The following is a 23,925-nucleotide window of genomic DNA, read 5'->3' as shown; positions in this document are numbered from 1 at the left end:
GCCAGATGTGTCCCCCTGCTTAAGCCAGTACATGTCCAGGCCCGTCTGAAGTTTGCTAGAGTGCATTTGGATGATCCAGAAGAGGATTGGGAGAATGTCATATGGTCAGATGAAACCAAAATATAACTTTTTGGTAAAAACTCAACTCATCGTGTTTGGAGGACAAAGAATGCTGAGTTGCATCCAAAGAACACCATACCTACTGTGAAGCATGGGGGTGGAAACATCATGCTTTGGGGCAGTTTTTCTGCAAAGGGACCAGGACGACTGATCCGTGTAAAGGAAAGAATGAATGGGGCCATGTATCGTGAAATTTTGAGTGAAACCCTCCTTCCATCAGCAAGGGCATTGAAGATGAAACGTGGCTGGGTCTTTCAGCATGACAATGATCCCAAACACACCGCCCGGGCAACGAAGGAGTGGCTTTGTAAGAAGCATTTCAAGGTCCTGGAGTGGCCTAGCCAGTCTCCAGATCTCAACCCCATAGAAAATCTTTGGAGGGAGTTAAAAGTCTGTGTTGCCCAGCGACAGCCCCAAAACATCACTGCTCTAGAGGAGATCTGCATGGAGGAATGGGCCAAAATACCAGCAACAGTGTGTGAAAACCTTGTGAGATCTGTGTCATTGCCAACAAAGGGTATATAACAAAATATTGAGAAACTTTTGTTATTGACCAAATACTTATTTTCCACCATAATTTGCAAATAAATTCATAAAAAATCCTACAATGTGATTTTCTGGAATTTTTCTTCTCATTTTGTCTGTCATAGTTGACGTGTACCTATGATGAAAATTACAGGCCTCTCTCATCTTTTTAAGTGGGAGAACTTGCACAATTATTGGCTGACTAAATACTTTTTTCCCCCACTGTATATATGTACAGTACCAGTCAAAAGTTTGGACACACCTACTCATTCCAGGGTTTTTCTTTATTTTTACTACTTTCTACATTGTAGAATAATAGTGAAGACATCAAAACTATGAAATGACACATATGGAATTATGTAGTAACCAAAAAAGTGTTAAACAAATCAACATATATTTTCTATTTGAGATTCTTCAAAGTAGCCACCCTTTGCCTTGATGACAGCTTTGCACAATCTTGGCATTCTCTCTAATGTCCATTGCTCGTGTTTCTTGGCCCAAGCAAGTGTATTCTCTTATTGGTGTTATTTAGTAATGGTTTCTTTGCAGCAATTCGACCATGAAGGCCTGATTCACACATTCCCCTCTGAACAGTTGATGTTGAGATGTGTCTGTTATTTGAACTCTGTGAAGCATTTATTTGGGCTGCAATTTCTGAGGCTGGTAACTCTAATGAACTTATCCTCTGCAGCAGAGGTAACTCTGGGTCTTCCATTCCAGTGGTGGTCCTCATGAGAGCCAGTTTCATCATAGTGCTTGATGGTTTTTGCGACTGCACTTGAAGAAACATTCAAAGTTCTTTACATTTTCCATATTGACTGACCTTCATGTCTTAAAGTAATGATGGACTGTCGTTTCTCTTTGCTTATTTGAGCTGTTCTTGCCATAATATGGACTTGGACTTTTACCAAATAGGGGCCCATACCTTGTCACAACGCAACTGATTGGCTCAAACGCATTAAGTTCACTTTTAAGAAGGCACACCTGTTAATTGAAATATATTCCAGGTGACTACCTCATGAAGCTGGTTGAGAGAATGTCAAGAGTGTGCAAAGCTGTCATCAAGGCAAGGGTGGCTATTTGAAGAATCTAAAATCTAAAATATATTTTGATATGTTTAACACTTTTTTGGTTATTACATTATTCCATATGTGTTATTTCATAGTTTTGATGTCTTCACTATTATTCTATAATGTAAAAAAATTGTAAAATTCAATAAAAACCTCTTGAATGAGTAGGTGTGTCCAATGTTTTGACTGGTAGTGTGTATATTATTTTAAGGAACTCATTCCGGCTTTTAACTTACTCTTGAAAGTTGTAATAGTAGAATGCACCAGATGCCATTTCGAAATTGGGTATTGCATCATCAGTTTTCCGCTTGTCATGTCAGTCATTGCATACCTTAGAGAGCTATTTATAACTGTCCAGATCAACTAGCCCATGTCAGCTAACGTTTTTTAGCTAGTAATGTTCAAGTCACTCAAATATCACATGAATAGACATGACAAAATGTATAGAATTGCAGTGAATAAGCTTTAAACCTGCACAATGTTCTCTCCACCAACAAGAGGGGTGTGAACAGTTTGTGTCATGAACAGTGCTTGTGCCCATAGAAATAGACGTGTGGGATGTTCCCCAATGCTGGAAGGGGGACCTGAGTGTTAGGTCGATTCTCTCCTCGCAGATTTTATGCTTCCAATTTTAAGAATAAAACCCTGTATGCAGTCAGTAGACAAATATAGGTCTACCTGCCTACTGCATAAACTGGTTTGATTGAATCATGCTCTCATTTAGTTGCTTTCAAAATCAAATTGGGTCCATTGGATTTTGCACATTGGTACATTAACGGCTGCACTGACAGGACCGATTTTAGTCCTTCACCAGCCCTCCAGAATAGAGGATTAGCCATCATTAGTATGGTATTAAAACTTTACAATGGCTTGGGTAGTCAACTTCTAACACATTTGTGATGTAGTAGGTAGGGCGGCAGGCAGCATAGCGGTTAAACGCGTTGGGCCAGTAACTGAAAGGTCACTGGTTCAAATCCCTGAGCCGACTTGGTGAAAAATCTGTCGATGAGCAAGGCATTAACCCTAGTCGCTCTGGACAACAGCGCTCTGTCATCGCTCGTCCATATACGCTCTGGATTGATGTCCCTCGACCAGGATTGGTAAACACTGTTGAAGTGTATAATTGTAATACATACATGCAGACACAGCATCATTCAAAAAATGGAGTTTGATATGACTGAAAAAGCCACTGCCTGTTCACCCCGCTATCATCCAGAAGGCGAAGTCAGTACAGGTGCATCAAAGCTGGGACAGAGAGAATGAAAAACAGCTTCGATCTCAAGGCCATCAGGCTGTTAAAAAGCCATCACTAGCACATTAGAGGCTGCTGCTGCCTATTGAAATCACTGGCCACTTTAAAAAATGAAACACTAGTCATTTTAATAATGTTTACATATCTTGCACTACTCATCTCATATGTATATACTGTATTCTATAAATTCTACTGTATCTTAGTCCATGCCGCTCTGTCATCGCTCGTCCATATATGTATATATTCTTAAATTCCATTCCTTACTAGATTTGTGTGTGTAGGGTATATATTGTGAAATTGTTAGATATTACTGCGCTGTCGGAGCTAGAAACACAAGCATTTCTCTGCACCCGCAATAACATCTGCTAAACACGTGTATGTGACAAATAAAATTTGATTCGATGTAAATGTAGTAATCATAACCATCCCAATGGCTCAAACACATTAGCCTATTTTCTGACTCTCAAAGTCTCAGATATATTTTGTTCAAAACTCAAATGCACATTTTAAACCTGTGGTGTAATAACACAGGCAGCCTGATTTAAATCCATCCCCTTGTTTTCCCATTACACCGACTCAAGCCTCCTGTCCTTTGCATTGGCACCTGACCTGCTCCAAGCTGTCAGCCACTTAAAGATATTGGAGGTTATGTATGCTACTTCTGACAGGTTGCCACGGTTAAACGTCCCAACCCGGAGATGTGAGCAATGAAAGTCGTCCGTTACCTATTCAACTATGTCACCGGTGCCACCAAGGGCCAATACTTATATCCTCTACTTTGTGAAATTAGTAGGCAAAATGCCTTCTCAGCACTTCTCAGTTTTCACTTTGCAAAATAAATACTGCCATGTGTATCAATAACTCTCTTGGCCAGAGCCTGCATTACAAATAGGAACACATCTTGCCATCTCCTCGTTTTCCCCTTGAAAGGAGAAACCTCTTCACAGAGGGACTCCCTTAATCGCCAGGAGACGCGGCGGGTGCACAGCCTTGTGGAGGCTCTTGTCTCTGGATCAACGATAACACAGTTACCATGGCTACACCAACTTTTCATTCTCATATAACATTACAAATGGCTTTGCAGAGAAAAACAAGCTTTCTTTCATATTACATTGATCTGGTAATTATTTGAATGTCTTACAACGTTTCAGTAAGAAAACCCAAACATATGGCAGCAGATCCACAAGGTCTGCCATGAGAGGTGACTGTGTAGTTCCCCTAAGGAAAAGCACCTTTAGTAAATCCGCTTTTTCTGTGAGAGCTTCCCATGTCTGGAATACACTGCCATCAGACACACATAACTGCACCACATATCACACTTTCACAAAATGCTTGAAGACATGGCTAAAGGTCAATCAGATTTGTGAACATGGTCCCTAGCTGTGTGTTGCCGCTTTCCATGTCTGTTGTCTGTAACTTGTGAGGTGTGGAAACACTTTGTTGCTTTTATGAATTTTGTTTTGCTGCTTTTTGTTCTATGTTGCTCTGTCTGTATGCTACGTCTTGCTTGTCCTATGTTGCTATGTCTGTATGCTATGTCTTGTTCTATGTTGTTATTGTCTATATTGTAATTGTTTTTAATAACCTGCCCAGGGACTGCGGTTGAAAATTAGCCGGCTGGCTAAAACCGGCACTTTTACTGAAACGTTGATTAATGTGCACTGTCCCTGTAAAAATAAACTCAAACTCAAACTCAATTATCCCCCCCCCCCGAGTGAGCTCCAAGGGCTGTTCCACTCTTATCCGCAGACTTACTGGATGTCTAACCTCAGATAGTAGCTCAGCAATAGTATTAACTAGATAACTATGCTGTATTGCATAGGAATTAGTAATATACACTGTTGGATGCAGGTAAAGAGAACCATGGCTTTTGTGTGAACGAAGATACCTCATCATTCCAGTGAAATGAATGGATGTGAATAACAGCAAATGTGGAAAATAACACATTTGTTTAGATGAGAAATGTGTTAAATAACATTCGTCAAGTGGAGGTGTCTCAATAGTTCTCAGCCTTTGCATCAATTAAATTGTTTGATTCCAGGTTTTAATTGGTAGACTGTTAAACCTTGGATCATTTGACCGAAATTTTGGTTTGAAGTATCTGTGTAAAACATGGTAGAGAGAGCATACAACAATTTCAGTATAAAGCAATCGCACACGAGAGAGCGTGGATTTTTACTTTTTTAGCACAGCCGTGCTGCGGTCGTAGGTACGAGCCGTGCTGCGGTCGTAGGTACGAGGCGTGCTGCGGTCGTAGGTACGAGGCGTGCTGCGGTCGTAGGTACGAGCCGTGCTGCGGTCGTAGGTACGAGGCGTGCTGCGGTCGTAGGTACGAGGCGTGCTGCGGTCGTAGGTACGAGGCGTGCTGCGGTCGTAGGTACGAGGCGTGCTGCGGTCGTAGGTACGAGCCGTGCTGCGGTCGTAGGTACGAGCCGTGCTGCGGTCGTAGGTACGAGGCGTGCTGCGGTCGTAGGTACGAGCCGTGCTGCGGTCGTAGGTACGAGGCGAAGCTCTTGTTGCTAACGTTGCTTTGTGTGTGTGTGTGTGTGTGTGTGTGTGTGTGTGTGTGTGCATGCTAGTGCACAAATCTATTTTTCCACCGTACAATTATGGATCCCAAATGGCCATTTGTGTGATTCTGTGAAGGTCGTTGACCTGGTGGGTGTTAGCTCAGTGCTGTTATGACATCCAGGCACAGTGAAGACCTTCAGTTTTACGACTTAGCGGTGCTATGCCTATATATATATATATCCCCTCCCTGTGACCCTGTTTCTATCGATCCTGTGTGTGTGTGTGTGTGTGTGTGTGTGTGTGAGAAAGACAGCTTACACCATGTGATCTGAAGCTCCGCAGGTGGAGCCCGCGTCTCCATTGTCCTTGACCTTGCAGAGTTGCGGATCTTTCTATTGGATTGGGTAAGGGTGTGTATCGCCTTGCATTCAACCTTACCTTGGACCGCAAGGACATTTGTGCACTTGTGGAGCTGTTCATCTTGATGATGTTGCTTTTGACATAGCCCTCGAACACAACAGAATCGACAGCGTATTCACTGTCCTGATACTCTCCATTCTACAGCCCATAGAGAAATCCTAGTGCAGTGTTCTGTTGCAATATACTATACTCAATCATCTCTATGAAGACCTTGTTTGATTTCTAACATCCTCCTCCTCACCTGTGTGGTCTAATTTCCCCCAAATGATGTTAAATTCAATCTTTGTAAAAAAATTGTAATATTTAGGATGGCAGGTAGCTTAGTGGTTAAGAGCGTTGTGCCAGTAACCGAAAGGTCGCTGGTTCTAATCCCCGAGCCGACTAGATGAAAAATCTGTCGATGTGCCCTTGAGCAAGGCACTTAACCCTAATTGCTCCTGTAAGTCGCTCTGGATAAGAGCGTCTGCTAAATGACTAAAATGTAAATGTTATACAGAGGATTGGACTGTCCCTCCCCGTTAACTTGCAGATGAAGTGGGGTTTTGACAGTTCCCTTTTATAGCTCAATGCATAATACATCCCTCAGCTTGGCGCTGGTGTGTGTGTGGTGTGTGTGTGTGTGGTGTGTGTGTGTATGGTGTGTGGTGTGTGTGTGTGTATGGTGTGTGTGTGTGGTGTGTGTGTGTGCGAAACCTGAGCGCACTTTAGCCGGTAGACCTCAGACTAGCGTGGGAGGTGGCAGGTTAGTGAGACGTTATGGATCCCACCCAGTGATAAAACCCACTGTTCCATTGCATTAGACTCAACTCTTTGGTCTCAAACAATGCCTTGACCACAGGGTTTTTCCTGCATTGGAAATTCTTGGGCAGTAGAAAATAACAAACAAACAAAAGAACTACACAATAATATTTTGGCAGAAAGTTAGTAGAGAAGTTAATGCACCAAAATAAAAGCTAGACAGTCAGGGGTCTTTTTGGCTGAGGGTACCAGGCATTATACCCAATTTACAGTGAGGCACCCTGGGACCTCGGTGAAGAACGAATTCAGCCCCGCAGCGACGGGCCAACCGTGCCCATTGCCACGCCCACTTCCACTCCAACCACCTAAGCCCTTTTTTTGATCTGGGAAAAACCAAGACCCAGTTTACCTCTATTACTAAGACCACTGTGTCATGGGGGTCAGGGGTCACCCTGGTACCTCAGTGTACATCACAAGGGACACGGAGCCTGCACAAAGTGACAGATAGGCAAGGTGGTCAGAAATGTGTGTGTGTGTCTGTGTCTGTGTGTCTGTGTATCTGTGTATCTGTGTGTGTGTGTGTGTCTGTCTGTGTGTCTGTGTGTAAGGTTACTCTGAATGACTAGTATATTTTTGAGTCTTTATTATGTACACTGTATTTTCTCTATTTATGAACTTGTGTGTGTGGCACACAGGACAGTGCAGCGTTTATAAACAGAGCACCATTCTGCCCTGCCTGTCCATTCTGCCCTGCCTGTCCATTCTGCCCTGCCTGTCCATTCTGCCCTGCCTGTCCATTCTGCCCTGCCTTTCCATTCTGACCTACCTGTCTATTCTGACCTACCTGTCAATTCTGCCCTGCCTGTCCATTCTGCCCTACCTTCAAATTCTGCCCTGCCTTTCCATTCTGACCTACCTGTCCATTCTGCCCTGCCTGTCCATTCTGCCCTGCCTTTCCATTCTGCCCTGCCTGTCCATTCTGCCCTGCCTGTCCATTCTGACCTACCTGTCCATTCTGCCCTGCCTGTCCATTCTGCCCTGCCTGTCCATTCTGCCCTACCTGTCCATTCTGCCCTACCTGTCCATTGTGGCCTGTGTCATCTGTGTTGTTGTTCGTCCTGGACTGGAACAGACTGGTGATGACTAAACTGGACTGTCCCGCCCCGTTGTGGAACATACTGGTGCTGATTAGACTGGACTGTCCCTCCCCATTGTGGAACAGACTGGTGTTGATTAGACTGGACTGGCCCTCCCCATTGTGGAACAGACTGGTGTTGATTAGACTGGACTGTCCCTCCCCATTGTGGAACAGACTGGTGTTGATTAGACTGGACTGTCCCTCCCCATTGTGGAACAGACTGGTGTTGATTAGACTGGACTGGCCCTCCCCATTGTGGAACAGACTGGTGCTGATTAGACTGGACTGTCCCTCCCCATTGTGGAACAGACTGGTGCTGATTAGACTGGACTGTCCCTCCCCATTGTGCAACAGACTGGTGCTGATTAGACTGGACTGTCCCTCCCCATTGTGGAACATACTGGTGCTGATTAGACTGGACTGTCCCTCCCCATTGTGGAACAGACTGGTGCTGATTAGACTGGACTGTCCCTCCCCATTGTGCAACAGACTGGTGCTGATTAGACTGGACTGTCCCTCCCCATTGTGCAACAGACTGGTGCTGATTAGACTGGACTGTCCCTCCCCATTGTGCAACAGACTGGTGCTGATTAGACTGGACTGGCCCTCCCCATTGTGCAACAGACTGGTGCTGATTAGACTGGACTGTCCCTCCCCATTTTGGAACATACTGGTGCTGATTAGACTGGACTGTCCCTCCCCATTGTGGAACATACTGGTGTTGATTAGACTGGACTGGCCCTCCCCGTTGTGCAACAGACTGGTGCTGATTAGACTGGACTGTCCCTCCCCGTTGTGGAACGGACTGGTGCTGATTAGACTGGACTGTCCCTCCCCATTCTGGAACAGACTGGTGTTGATTAGACTGGACTGGCCCTCCCCATTGTGGAACATACTGGTGCTGATTAGACTGGACTGTCCATCTCCATTGTGGAACAGACTGGTGCTGATTAGACTGGACTGTCCCTCCCCGTTGTGCAACAGACTGGTGCTGATTAGACTGGACTGTCCCTCCCCATTGTGGAACAGACTGGTGCTGATTAGACTGGACTGTCCATCTCCATTGTGGAACAGACTGGTGCTGATTAGACTGGACTGTCCCACCCCGTTGTGCAACAGACTGGTGCTGATTAGACTGGACTGTCCCTCCCCATTGTGGAACAGACTGGTGCTGATTAAACTGGACTGTCCCTCCCCATTGTGGAACATACTGGTGCTGATTAGACTGGACTGTCCATCTCCATTGTGGAACAGACTGGTGCTGATTAGACTGGACTGTCCCTCCCCATTGTGGAACAGACTGGTGCTGATTAGACTGGACTGTCCATCTCCATTGTGGAACAGACTGGTGCTGATTAGACTGGACTGGCCCTCCCCATTGTGGAACAGACTGGTGCTGATTAGACTGGACTGTCCATCTCCATTGTGGAACAGACTGGTGCTGAGCTTGGCCATAACATTGGTGCTGATTAAACTGGACTGTCACTCCCCATTGTGGAATAGACTGGTATTGATTAGACTGGACTGGCCCTCCCCATTGTGGAACAGACTGGTGCTGAGCTTGGCCATAACATTGGTGCTGATTAAACTGGAACTGTCACTCCCCATTGTGGAATAGACTGGTATTGATTAGACTGGACTGTCACTCCCCATTGTGGAACAGCCTGGTGCTGAGCTTGGCCATAACATTGGTGCTGATTAGAGGAAGGACTCAGTCTTATTATCATTATCCAAACAGGATGGAACCATTATCCTACTGGGTGCTGTTGATTACGCCTCCTTAACAATGAGCTGTTGACTGTTGCTTTGACATGAGGAGGGCTCTTTTCATGCTGTTCAGTCTCCGCGCCACAATTGGTGATGTGTGTTAATGGGGGGACTCTTTTATTTGGGAATAAAATACGCTTCCTGTCTGGTTGTAAACGCTGATATCCTTCTAATGGCCGTGCTCAGCCATATTGCGCAGCCCTCTATACCTCGGTGACAGCAGTAATAATGTTCAGTCTCTCAGTCCCATTGATTGGCACCTGTGAATGCATTAATGGGTCGATTATTAAGTCAATGTTGAGGAAAGCTTAGCAGTGAGTTGGGCCTAAATCACTGTTGTCTGGAGTGCAATAGTCTCCATCTTTTTTCTCCATTTATTTTCTGTCACAACGTTGCCTCCATAAAAACTGAATAGGAATTGTATGCTAACCAGAAGCCTTAATAATGACTGAGTGGCTGTAAATCACATTTCTCCAGGTAACCATTGTTATCTACCAGGTTATGTCGTGTATCTGCGGTTTTCCAGTGATTTCATCTCAACACATTGGCAATGATATGACACAGCTACAATACAGAGGGGAGAAAATATACTTTTCAGATCAATGTTATATTGGATTGATTCAAATTTGATGTACAGTGCCTTCGAAAAGTATTCAGACCCCTTGACTTTTTCCACATTTTGTTACATTACAGCCTTATTCTAAAATTGATTAAATAGTTGTTTTCCCTCATCAATCTACACACAATACCCCATAATGACAAAGCAAAAACAGGTTTTTAGATATTTTGTCAAATGTATAAAAAAAAAAAAAAAAAAAAAAAAAAAACATTTACATAAGTACAGTAATCCCTCGTTTATCGCGGGGGTTACGTTCCGAAAATGACCCGCGATAAGTGAAATCCGCGAAATAGAAAACTTTTTTTTTTTACAATTAGCAACTATTACATGTATACAAATACAGTGACTCACGTGTAGGCCGTTTCACTGCTCTTCAGACTGGGCCGCTGCATCCTGACTGCGCTCTGCAGTGTTCTCTTCTTCTGAAGCCCGCGGTGCAGGTGTGTTTGTTCGGGAGAAGAACATAGTGATAGGCAGCTGTTGTCGCTCTTTTTTCTTCTTTGCAAAAAGATCCTTGTACACCGACATGCCACCATCGATTACGTTGGAGAACTGTAATGAACGGCTCATCAAAGGGTCCCATTCCTCAGCTACTCGCTTAAGTTCAGTGGCCATTCGCACCATGGTTGCTAAGCGACCAAGCGTTAGTCCTTCCTCCTCATCTCTCGTGTCCTCTTCTCCCTCTTCTCTTTCATCGTCGCTTTGTGGCTTTGTCATTTACCTTCCCTTAGCATGTCCAGAAGTTTAACTTTATCTGAGATAGGTAGCATCTTCCGCCGTTTGGGCCCATCCGCAGGTGCTTTTGTCGGTCCAGGCCGTTTCGTCGACATTATGGGTTTAGGAGATGTTCGAAATTACAAGATAATTTGGCCAACTTAATGTAAATTTGCCAAGCTGTTTTATGTACGTACACATAACTGCACGAGACGACAAAATGATAGCACAATTCGTAGCATGTTTTGATACAAGAAGCGGGAGTGAGTTTTTAGCGAATCAGAATGCAGAGCACAATGCACCAAAAAAAAAAAAAATGCATTATGAAAATCCGCGAAATAGCGAATCCGCGATAAGTGAACCGCGAAGTGGCGAGGGATCACTGTATTCAGACCCTTTACTCAGTACTTTGTTGAAGCACCTTTGGCAGCAATTACAGCCTCGAGTCTTCTTGAGTATGACGCCACAAGCTTGCCACACCTGTATTTGGGGAGTTTCTCCCATTCTTCTCTGCAGATCCTCTTAAGCTCTGTCAGATTGGATGGGGAGCGTCACTGCACAACTATTTTCAGGTCTCTCCAGAGATGTTCGATCGGGTTCAAGTCCGGGCTCTGGCTGGGCCACTCAAGGACATTAAGAGACTTGTCCCGAAGCCACTCCTGCGTTGTCTTGGCTGTGTGCTTAAGGTCGTTGTCCTGTTGGAAGGTGAACCTTCACCCCAGTCTGAGGTCCTGAGCTCTCTGGAGCAGGTTTTCATCAAGGATCTCTCTGTACTTTGCTCCATTCATCTTTCCCTCAATCCTGAATAGTCTCCCAGTCCCTGCCGCTGAAAAACATCCCCACAGCATGATGCTGCCACCACCATGCTTCACCGTAGGGATGGTGCCAGATTTCCTCCAGACATGACGCTTGGCATTCAGGCCAAAGAGTTCAATCTTGGTTTCATCAGACCAGATAAATTTTGTTTCTCATGGTCTGAGAGTCCTTTAGGTGCCTTTTGGCAAAATCCAAGCTGGCTGTCGTGTGCCTTTTACTGAGGAGTGGCTTCCGTCTGGCCACTCTACCATAAAAGCCTGATTGGTGGAGTGCTGCAGAGATGGTTGTCCTTCTAGAAGGTTCTCCCATCTCCACAGAGGAACACTGGAGCTCTGTCAGAGTGACCATCGGGTTCTTGGTCACCTCCCTGACCAAGGCCCTTCTCAACCGATTGCTCAGTTTGGCCGGGAGGCCAGCTCTAGGAAGAGTTTTGGTGGTTCCAAACTTCTTCCATTTAAGAATGATGGAGGCCACTGTGTTCTTGGGGACCTTCAATGCTGCAGACATTTTTTGGTACCCTTCCCCAGATCTGTGCCTCGACACAATCCTGTCTTGGAACTCTACGGACAATTAAATCGACCTCATGGCTTGGTTTTTGCTCTGACATGCACTGTCAACTGTGGGACCTTATATAGACAGGTGTGTGCCTTTCCAAATCATGTCCAACAATTGTATTTACCACAGGTGGACTCCAATCAAGTTGTAGAAACATCTCAAGGATGATCAATGGAAAAAGGATGCACCTGAGCTCAATTTCGAGTCTCATAGCAAAGGGTCTGAATACTTATGTAAATAAGGTATTTCTATTTGTTATTTGTAATACATTTGCAAACATTTCTAAAACCCTGTTTTCACTTTGTCATTATGGGGTATTGTGTGTAGATTGATGAGGAAAAATAATAATTGTATCAATTTTAGAATAAGGCTGTATGTAATGTAACAAAATGTATAAAAAGTGAAGCGGTCTGAATACTTTCCGAATGCGCTGTAACTCAATACAAATTGGCGCTATTCCACAGTCTCTGCTCAGTAAACACCCTATTTCCTGGATTAAACCACCAGAGAGGGGTAGAAAAATGAAGTAGGAAGCAACCTCACAAATTGTAGCCTACCCTAAGGTCCTTACAGGGAATATAACTCAAGGAAGAACAAAAGGTCAAATAAAGACAAAGTTTGGAAACAAACTTAAAGGGATTGTTAACCTAAATGAATCATACGTCCTTACCTTCAAATTAGTGTATGGCACATGGTATATGTATTTTCACATGTATTAAATGTAGAGTTCACAGGTTAACCTTTTCACATGTGAAGAGAATAACATGTTTTCACCTCACATGTGAATTGCAGTTTCACTTGTGAAAATCTAACTTTCATACGTGCAATTGCATTTTCACATGTAAAAAACATTCACATGTGAAAATCAATCACGTGAAATAATGACATTTGCAGGTTCACATGTAAGAAAACTCCACATTTACTCCAATGTTTGTAACAAAGTCAATCAATCAATCAATCAATCAATCTTTAAACACCATTAATAAAGTAATAGTATTATTATATGGTGCAATCCTCTAGAGAGTGAGTTACTTTTGTGCCATTAATATCAAGCAAAACTTCTGAAGGTGAGAACAAAATTCTTGGTATTGCAAACAAACAAAAATAAGACATAAACCCCAAAGTATTGATAGCAAAATAAAATATTGCAAGGAAATCATTTTTAAATGCGAGAGCAAATTAATTGTAAATGTTTGTAAAAACATTAGTGGAAGTGGTGAAAAAGAATAATGAGAGAACCACATGTATGTTTCACCTGATTATTTCATGTTGGGGATCTAGGATTAGGTCCTCCTGATTCAAACAGCAGGGAGCAGTAATGCTCTTCATCTCTCTGATTCACATTAGTGAATCATGAAGGTGTGTGTGAGAGAGAGGGAGCGAGAGAGAGAGAGAGAGAGAGAGGGAGAAAGAGAGCGATGCATACATGTGCAGACATACATGTGTTCAGGGTACACGTTCGTGGTGGTGGTGGTGGTGGGGGGGGTTATGTGATGTGCGATGTCCCTTTGCATTAGTGTGGGTTTATGTTTCATGCATGTGCTTGAGTCTGTGACTGTGTATGTGAGTGTACGTATGTTTCGGGTGGCAGCGGTATAGATATATACAGCAGGACGTAGACATGCAATAATTTAGTAAAACCCTCGTATCCTGGTTATGTATTTGTATTTGTATTTATTAGGGATCACCATTAGTTCCTGCCAAGGCAGCAGCTACTCTTCCTGGGGTCCAAACACATTAACACACTTACATTACATATAAAACAAAAGATAAAACAGTACATCATATAATATTATTACACCACTACATATCTACAATACAAAATGTATAATACCACCATACAACAATATTACAATGTACGTGTGTGTAGAGTGCGTGCGCTAGCGTTTGTGTGTGTATGCGTGTGTCTGTACCTGTGTGTGTGTCTCTTCACAGTCCCCGCTGTTCCATAATGTGTATTTTTACCTGTTTTTTAAATCTGATTCTATTATTTGCATCAGTTACCTGATGTGGAATAGAGTTCCATGTAGTCATGGCTCTATGTAGTACTGTGCGCCTACCATAGTCTGTTCTGGACTTGGGGACTGTGAAGAGACCTCTGGTGGCATGTCTTGTGGGGTATGCATGGGTGTAACTATCTGCACAATGAAAGGGGGAATGGGGGGATTAATAGAAAGAGAAAGTGATAAAATCGCACTCACAAGAAGGCCATAGAGAAGACCTTTGCGTAGTTTTGACACAGACACGCCAGGTAGAATATAAAAAAACTGTTTCCCCCTTTAGATTGCTGATCAATTATAATACATCTATTATAAGGATCAAATAAGTAATTAGCGATACCTTTTGATTAAGCCTTCCTGGGATATAGGTCTACGTCAGTTTAGACAACCATTGGAATAGAGATTCTTACCCTTGCACCCTCTATGTACCCTTGTACATTCAAGTATAGTGGTACGTCCTATCTGTCATCACCAATAGGTATCTGGGGTTATGATCCTATCTGTCATCACCAATAGGTATCTGGGGTTATGATCCTATCTGGGGTTATGATCCTATCTGTCATCACCAATAGGCATCTGGGGTTATGATCCTATCTGTCATCACCAATAGGTATCTGGGGTTATGATCCTATCTGTCATCACCAATAGGTATCTGGGGTTATGATCCTATCTGTCATCACCAATAGGTATCTGGGGTTATGATCCTATCTGTCATCACCAATAGGTATCTGGGGTTATGATCCTATCTGTCATCACTAATAGGTATCTGGGGTCATGATCCTATCTGTCATAACCAATAGGTATCTGGGGTTATGATCCTATCTGTCATCACCAATAGGCATCTGGGGTTATGATCCTATCTGTCATCACCAATAGGCATCTGGGGTTATGATCCTATCTGTCATCACCAATAAGTATCTGGGGTTATGATCATATGTCATCACCAATAGGTATCTGGGGTTATGATCCTATCTGTCATCACCAATAGGTATCTGGGGTTATGATCATATCTGTCATCACCAATAGGTATCTGGGGTTATGATCGTATCTGGGGTTATGATCCTATCTGTCATAACCAATAGGTATCTGGGGTTATGATCCTATCTGTCATCACCAATAGGTATCTGGGGTTATGATCCTATCTGTCATCACCAATAGGTATCTGGGGTTATGATCCTATCTGTCATCACCAATAGGTATCTGGGGTTATGATCCTATCTGTCATAACCAATAGGTATCTGGGGTTATGATCCTATCTGTCATCACCAATAGGTATCTGGGGTTATGATCCTATCTGTCATCACCAATAGGCATCTGGGGTTATGATCCTATCTGTCATCACCAATAAGTATCTGGGGTTATGATCATATGTCATCACCAATAGGTATCTGGGGTTATGATCCTATCTGTCATCACCAATAGGTATCTGGGGTTATGATCCTATCTGTCATCACCAATAGGTATCTGGGGTTATGATCGTATCTGGGGTTATGATCCAATCTGTCATCACCAATAGGTATCTGGGGTTATGATCCTATCTGTCATAACAATAGGTATCTGGGGTTATGATCCTATCTGTCATCACCAATAGGTATCTGGGGTTATGATCCTATCTGTCATCACCAATAGGTATCTGGGGTTATGATCATATCTGTCATCACCAATAGGTATCTGGGGTTATGTCCTATCTGTCATAACCAATAGGTATCTGGGGTTATGATCCTATCTGTCATCACCAATAGGTATCTGGGGTTATGATCCTATCTGTCATCGCCAATAGGTATCTGGGGTTATGATCCTATCTGTCATCACCAATAGGTATCTGGGGTCATGATCCTATCTGTCATAACCAATAGGTATCTGGGGTTATGATCCTATCTGTCATCACCAATAGGCATCTGGGGTTATGATCCTATCTGTCATCACCAATAAGTATCTGGGGTTATGATCCTATCTGTCATCACCAATAGGTATCTGGGGTTATGATCGTATCTGGGGTTATGATCCAATCTGTCATCACCAATAGGTATCTGGGGTTATGATCCTATCTGTCATCACCAATAGGTATCTGGGGTTATGATCTATCTGTCATCACTAATAGGTATCTGGGGTCATGATCCTATCTGTCATAACCAATAGGTATCTGGGGTTATGATCCTATCTGTCATCACCAATAGGCATCTGGGGTTATGATCCTATCTGTCATCACTAATAGGTATCTGGGGTCATGATCCTATCTGTCATAACCAATAGGTATCTGGGGTTATGATCCTATCTGTCATCACCAATAGGCATCTGGGGTTATGATCCTATCTGTCATCACCAATAGGTATCTGGGGTTATGATCCTATCTGTCATCACCAATAGGTATCTGGGGTTATGATCCTATCTGTCATCACCAATAGGTATCTGGGGTTATGATCCTATCTGTCATCACCAATAGGCATCTGGGGTTATGATCCTATCTGTCATCACCAATAAGTATCTGGGGTTATGATCATATGTCATCACCAATAGGTATCTGGGGTTATGATCCTATCTGTCATCACCAATAGGTATCTGGGGTTATGATCGTATCTGGGGTTATGATCCAATCTGTCATCACCAATAGGTATCTGGGGTTATGATCCTATCTGTCATAACCAATAGGTATCTGGGGTTATGATCCTATCTGTCATCACCAATAGGTATCTGGGGTTATGATCCTATCTGTCATCACCAATAGGTATCTGGGGTTATGATCCTATCTGTCATCACCAATAGGTATCTGGGGTTATGATCCTATCAGTCCCTACACCCAAACGAGGACATTGCGTTCATCCACCTCTGGCCTGCTGGCTCCCCTTCCTCTGCGGAAGCACAGCTCCCGCTCAGCCCAGTCAAAACTGTTCGCTGCTCTGGCACCCCAATGGTGGAACAAGCTCCCTCACGACGCCAGGACAGCGGAGTCACTCACCACCTTCCGGAGACATTTGAAACCCCACCTCTTTAAGGAATACCTGGGATAGGATAAAGTATTCCTTCTAACCCCCCCCCCCCCCAAATTGTAAAGTGGTTATCCCACTGGCTATAGGGTGAACGCACCAATTTGTGAGTCGCTCTGGCTAAGAGCGTCTGCTAAATGACGTTAATGTGCCCTTGAGCAAGGCACTTAACCCTAATTGCTCCTGTAAGTCGCTCTGGTTAAGAGCGTCTGCTAAATGACTAAAATGTAAATGTAAATGTAATGTATGTCATAACCAATAGGTATCTGGGGTTATGATCCTATCTGTCATCACCAATAGGTATCTGGGGTTATGATCCTATCTGTCATCACCAATAGGTATCTGGGGTTATGATCCTATCTGTCATCGCCAATAGGTATCTGGGGTTATGATCCTATCTGTCATCACCAATAGGTATCTGGGGTCATGATCCTATCTGTCATAACCAATAGGTATCTGGGGTTATGATCCTATCTGTCATCACCAATAGGCATCTGGGGTTATGATCCTATCTGTCATCACCAATAAGTATCTGGGGTTATGATCCTATCTGTCATCACCAATAGGTATCTGGGGTTATGATCCTATCTGTCATCACCAATAGGTATCTGGGGTTATGATCGTATCTGGGGTTATGATCCAATCTGTCATCACCAATAGGTATCTGGGGTTATGATCCTATCTGTCATCACCAATAGGTATCTGGGGTTATGATCCTATCTGTCATCACTAATAGGTATCTGGGGTCATGATCCTATCTGTCATAACCAATAGGTATCTGGGGTTATGATCCTATCTGTCATCACCAATAGGCATCTGGGGTTATGATCCTATCTGTCATCACTAATAGGTATCTGGGGTCATGATCCTATCTGTCATAACCAATAGGTATCTGGGGTTATGATCCTATCTGTCATCACCAATAGGCATCTGGGGTTATGATCCTATCTGTCATCACTAATAGGTATCTGGGGTCATGATCCTATCTGTCATAACCAATAGGTATCTGGGGTTATGATCCTATCTGTCATCACCAATAGGCATCTGGGGTTATGATCCTATCTGTCATCACCAATAGGTATCTGGGGTCATGATCCTATCTGTCATAACCAATAGGTATCTGGGGTTATGATCCTATCTGTCATCACCAATAGGCATCTGGGGTTATGATCCTATCTGTCATCACTAATAGGTATCTGGGGTCATGATCCTATCTGTCATAACCAATAGGTATCTGGGGTTATGATCCTATCTGTCATCACCAATAGGCATCTGGGGTTATGATCCTATCTGTCATCACCAATAGGTATCTGGGGTTATGATCCTATCTGTCATCACCAATAGGTATCTGGGGTTATGATCCTATCTGTCATCACCAATAGGTATCTGGGGTTATGATCCTATCTGTCATCACCAATAGGCATCTGGGGTTATGATCCTATCTGTCATCACCAATAAGTATCTGGGGTTATGATCATATGTCATCACCAATAGGTATCTGGGGTTATGATCCTATCTGTCATCACCAATAGGTATCTGGGGTTATGATCCTATCTGTCATCACCAATAGGTATCTGGGGTTATGATCGTATCTGGGGTTATGATCCAATCTGTCATCACCAATAGGTATCTGGGGTTATGATCCTATCTGTCATAACCAATAGGTATCTGGGGTTATGATCCTATCTGTCATCACCAATAGGTATCTGGGGTTATGATCCTATCTGTCATCACCAATAGGTATCTGGGGTTATGATCCTATCTGTCATCACCAATAGGTATCTGGGGTTATGATCCTATCTGTCATAACCAATAGGTATCTGGGGTTATGATCCTATCTGTCATCACCAATAGGTATCTGGGGTTATGATCCTATCTGTCATCACCAATAGGTATCTGGGGTTATGATCCTATCTGTCATCGCCAATAGGTATCTGGGGTTATGATCCTATCTGTCATCACCAATAGGTATCTGGGGTCATGATCCTATCTGTCATAACCAATAGGTATCTGGGGTTATGATCCTATCTGTCATCACCAATAGGCATCTGGGGTTATGATCCTATCTGTCATCACCAATAAGTATCTGGGGTTATGATCCTATCTGTCATCACCAATAGGTATCTGGGGTTATGATCCTATCTGTCATCACCAATAGGTATCTGGGGTTATGATCGTATCTGGGGTTATGATCCAATCTGTCATCACCAATAGGTATCTGGGGTTATGATCCTATCTGTCATCACCAATAGGTATCTGGGGTTATGATCCTATCTGTCATCACTAATAGGTATCTGGGGTCATGATCCTATCTGTCATAACCAATAGGTATCTGGGGTTATGATCCTATCTGTCATCACCAATAGGCATCTGGGGTTATGATCCTATCTGTCATCACTAATAGGTATCTGGGGTCATGATCCTATCTGTCATAACCAATAGGTATCTGGGGTTATGATCCTATCTGTCATCACCAATAGGCATCTGGGGTTATGATCCTATCTGTCATCACCAATAGGTATCTGGGGTTATGATCCTATCTGTCATCACCAATAGGTATCTGGGGTTATGATCCTATCTGTCATCACCAATAGGTATCTGGGGTCATGATCCTATCTGTCATAACCAATAGGTATCTGGGGTCATGATCCTATCTGTCATAACCAATAGGTATCTGGGGTTATGATCCTATCTGTCATCACCAATAGGCATCTGGGGTTATGATCCTATCTGTCATCACCAATAAGTATCTGGGGTTATGATCCTATCTGTCATCACCAATAGGTATCTGGGGTTATGATCCTATCTGTCATCACCAATAGGTATCTGGGGTTATGATCGTATCTGGGGTTATGATCCAATCTGTCATCACCAATAGGTATCTGGGGTTATGATCCTATCTGTCATCACCAATAGGTATCTGGGGTTATGATCCTATCTGTCATCACCAATAGGTATCCATATAGGGGCCCTGGTCAAAAGTAGTGCATTAAATAGAGAATAGGTTACCATTTGGGACAGATTCTGAGATTCAGTGAGGTGAACTGGCTGACTGAGTTGGGTGGTGATTTGTGACTCCCTGCACCCTCCTTCCCCTTCTACCCAGTCTGAATTAGCAGCCCTAGCTCATGACAAATCACTTGACAAACCGATGCCACTTCACTCGAAAAGCAAGCAAAAAGACAGACACGGGTAAACTGCGATGAAAATAAAAGAATAGCTCAGAATTGGGGCCATGTTGTTGCGGCGAGGCGTCTCGAATGGTAATGTAGGACAACAGCAGCAGGAATCGATTTAAATAATAACAACAGCCATCGCGACTTTTATCCATCATTTAGCGATTTGAATCGCGAGGGAGAGAATGATGTTGATGCTTTTCTTCCCTCCATTCTATCCCAGTGAAGAAGATTGCTTCTGTGGTGGATCTCTCCCTTGTCTTCTGTGGTGGATCTCTCCCTTGTCTTCTGTGGTGGAGCTCTCCCTTGTCTTCTGTGGTGGAGCTCTCCCTTGTCTTCTGCTGTGGAGCTCTCCCTTGTCTTCTGCTGTGGAGCTCTCCCTTGTCTTCTGCTGTGGAGCTCTCCCTTGTCTTCTGCGGTGGAGCTCTCCCTTGTCTTCTGTGGTGGAGCCCTTCCTTGTCTTCTGCGGTGGATCTCTCCCTTGTCTTCTGTGGTGGAGCTCTCCCTTGTCTTCTGCTGTGGAGCTCTCTTGCCACTCCTGAGTGGCGCAGTGGTCTAAGGCACTGCATCGCAGTGCTAGCTGTGCCACTAGATATCCTGGTTCGAATCCAGGCTCTGTCGTAGCCGGCCGCGACCGGGAGACCCATGGGGCGGCGCACAATTCGTCCAGGGTAGGGGAGGGAATGGCCGGCAGGGATGTAGCTCAGTTGGTAGAGCATGGCGTTTGCAACGCCAGGGTTGTGGGTTTGATTCCCACGGGGGGCCAGTATGAAAAAAAATACAAAAAATAATGTATGCACTCACTAACTGTAAGTCGCTCTGGATAAGAGCGTCTGCTAAATGACTAAAATGTAAATGTCAATGTCTTCTGTGGTGGAGCTCTCCCTTGTCTTGTCAGAGATTGTTGTGCGTTTTCACTGCTCCCTCCTCGATGTGTCATGGTGTTACATTTAGTTTCATCATGCGGTATCTGACCTATTGGTGGAGGAATCAAGGACCCCCCCCACACACACACACACACACACAGACACACACACACTGCAACAGTCTGTAAGCACGGTCATTACTTCCCCAATGTCAGATGGAGCTGTTGTCTCCTGTCAACCTACTGATCCTTCTAGAGAGAGGCTACTGATCCTTCTAGAGAGAGGCTACTGATCCTTCTAGAGAGAGGCTACTGATCCTTCTAGAGAGAGGCTACTGATCCTTCTAGAGAGAGGCTACTGATCCTTCTAGAGAGAGGCTACTGATCCTTCTAGAGAGAGGCTACTGATCCTTCTAGAGAGAGGCTACTGATCCTTCTAGAGAGAGGCTACTGATCCTTCTAGAGAGAGGCTACTGATCCTTCTAGAGAGAGGCTACTGATCCTTCTAGAGAGAGGCTACTAATCCTTGTAGAGAGAGGCTACTGATCCTTCTAGAGAGAGGCTACTAATCCTTGTAGAGAGAGGCTACTGATCCTTCTAGAGAGAGGCTACTGATCCTTCTAGAGAGAGGCTACTAATCCTTGTAGAGAGAGGCTACTGATCCTTCTAGAGAGAGGCTACTAATCCTTGTAGAGAGAGGCTACTGATCCTTCTAGAGAGAGGCTACTAATCCTTGTAGAGAGAGGCTACTGATCCTTCTAGAGAGAGGCTACTGATCCTTCTAGAGAGAGGCTACTGATCCTTCTAGAGAGAGGCTACTAATCCTTGTAGAGAGAGGCTACTGATCCTTCTAGAGAGAGGCTACTGATCCTTCTAGAGAGAGGCTACTGATCCTTCTAGAGAGAGGCTACTGATCCTTCTAGAGAGAGGCTACTGGTGGTTAATAGTTTGAAGAGCAGCTTGAAGGTGAAATGGTGGTTATTAGTTTGAAGAGAAGCTTGAAGGTGAAAAGGTGGTTATTAGTTTGCAACAGTTCCCTCCCCTCCAGATACACACACCACTTGCTTAAACGTTTCCCATCAAGCATATTGCAGTATACCTTATACTGTAAATGCTTTATAAAATCTTCCTTTTAACCATTGAAGCTCTCTCCCATAGGACCTTTTTCAGTTAAACGTCACATTTCCTAACTAACTCAAACATTAAGCCAACATTAACACTGCATGGGTTAACTGAGAGGTAGTCAGCCAGCATTGTAAAGTATTTGTGCTGCCCTTGACCAGCACAAAAACATCCTGTGGCGTACAGCATTAGCATCAAATAGCCCCCGCGATATGCAACTTTTCAGGGAAGTTAGGAACCAATATACACAAGCAGTCAGGAAAGCAAAGGCTAACTTTTTCAAACAGAAATTTGCTTCCTGTAGCACTAACTCCAAAAAAATTTGGGACACTGTAAAGTCCATGGAGAATAAGAGCACTTCCTCCCAGCTGCCCACTGCACTGAGGCTAGGAAACACTATCACCACCGATAAATCTACAATAATCGAGAATTTCAACAAGCATTTTGCTACAGCTGGCCATGCTTTCCATCTGGCTACCACTAACCCGGCCACCAACTCTGCACCCTCTGCTGCAACTTGCCCATGCCCCCCCCGCTTCTCCTTCACACAAATTCAGACAGCTGATGTTTTGAAAGCGCTGCAAAATCTGGACCCCTACAAATCAGCTGGGCTAGACAATCTGGACCCTTTCTTTCTAAAACTAGCCGCCGAAATTGTCGCAACCCCTATTACTAGTCTGTTCAACCTCTCTTTCATAACGTCTGAGATCCCCAGAGATTGGAAAGCTGCCGCGGTCATCCCCCTCTTCAAAGGGGGTGACACTCTAGATCCAAACTGCTACAGACCTATATCCATCCTGCCCTGCCTTTCGAAAGTATTCGAAAGCCAAGTTAACAAACAGATCATCGACCATTTCGAATACCACCGTACCTTCTCCGCTATGCAATCCGGTTTCCGAGCTGGTCACGGGTGCACTTCAGCCACGCTCAAGGTCCTAAACGATATTATAACCGCGATTGATAATAGACAGTACTGTGCAGCCGTCTTCATCGACCTGGCCAAGGCTTTCGACTCTGTCAACCACCGCATTCTTATTGGCAGACTAAATAGCCTTGGTTTCTCAAATGACTGCCTCGCCTGGTTCACCAACTACTTCTCAGATAGAGTTCAGTGTGTCAAATCGGAGGGCCTGTTGTCTGGACCTATGGCAGTCTCTATGGGGGTGCCACAGGGTTCAATTCTTGGGCCGACACTTTTCTCCGTGTATATCAATGATGTCGCTCTTGCTGCTGGTGACTCTCAGATCCACCTCTACGCAGACGACACCATTTTGTATACATCTGGCCCTTCATTGGACACTGTGTTAACAAACCTCCAAACGAGCTTCAATGCCATACAACAATCCTTCAGTAGCCTTCAACTGCTCTTAAACACTAGTAAAACTAAATGCATGCTTTTCAATCGAACGCTGCTAGCACCCGCCCACCCGACTAGAATCACCACTCTCGACGGGTCTGACCTAGAGTATGTGGACAACTACAAATATCTAGGTGTCTGGTTAGACTGTAAACTCAACTTCCAGACTCACATAA

At 44.0% G+C, this 23,925-nt stretch overlaps 1 protein-coding gene across 1 annotated transcript in view; it reads left to right on the top strand.

Moving 5' to 3' along the window:
- The window catches only part of LOC311134091 (solute carrier family 12 member 5-like), a gene marked incomplete at both ends in the record, with an annotated part of 287,008 nt that overhangs the window by 3,592 nt on the left and 259,491 nt on the right, over positions 1 to 23,925 (top strand). The gene's annotated exons all lie outside the window — the stretch shown is intronic.

The sequence above is a fragment of the Coregonus lavaretus genome (assembly GCF_964263955.1).
Source record: "Coregonus lavaretus genome assembly, chromosome: 8".
NCBI classification, from domain to species: Eukaryota; Metazoa; Chordata; class Actinopteri; order Salmoniformes; family Salmonidae; genus Coregonus; species Coregonus lavaretus.
The sequence above is the reverse complement of the archived record's forward strand: the minus strand, read 5'-3'. Positions and strand labels throughout refer to the sequence as shown.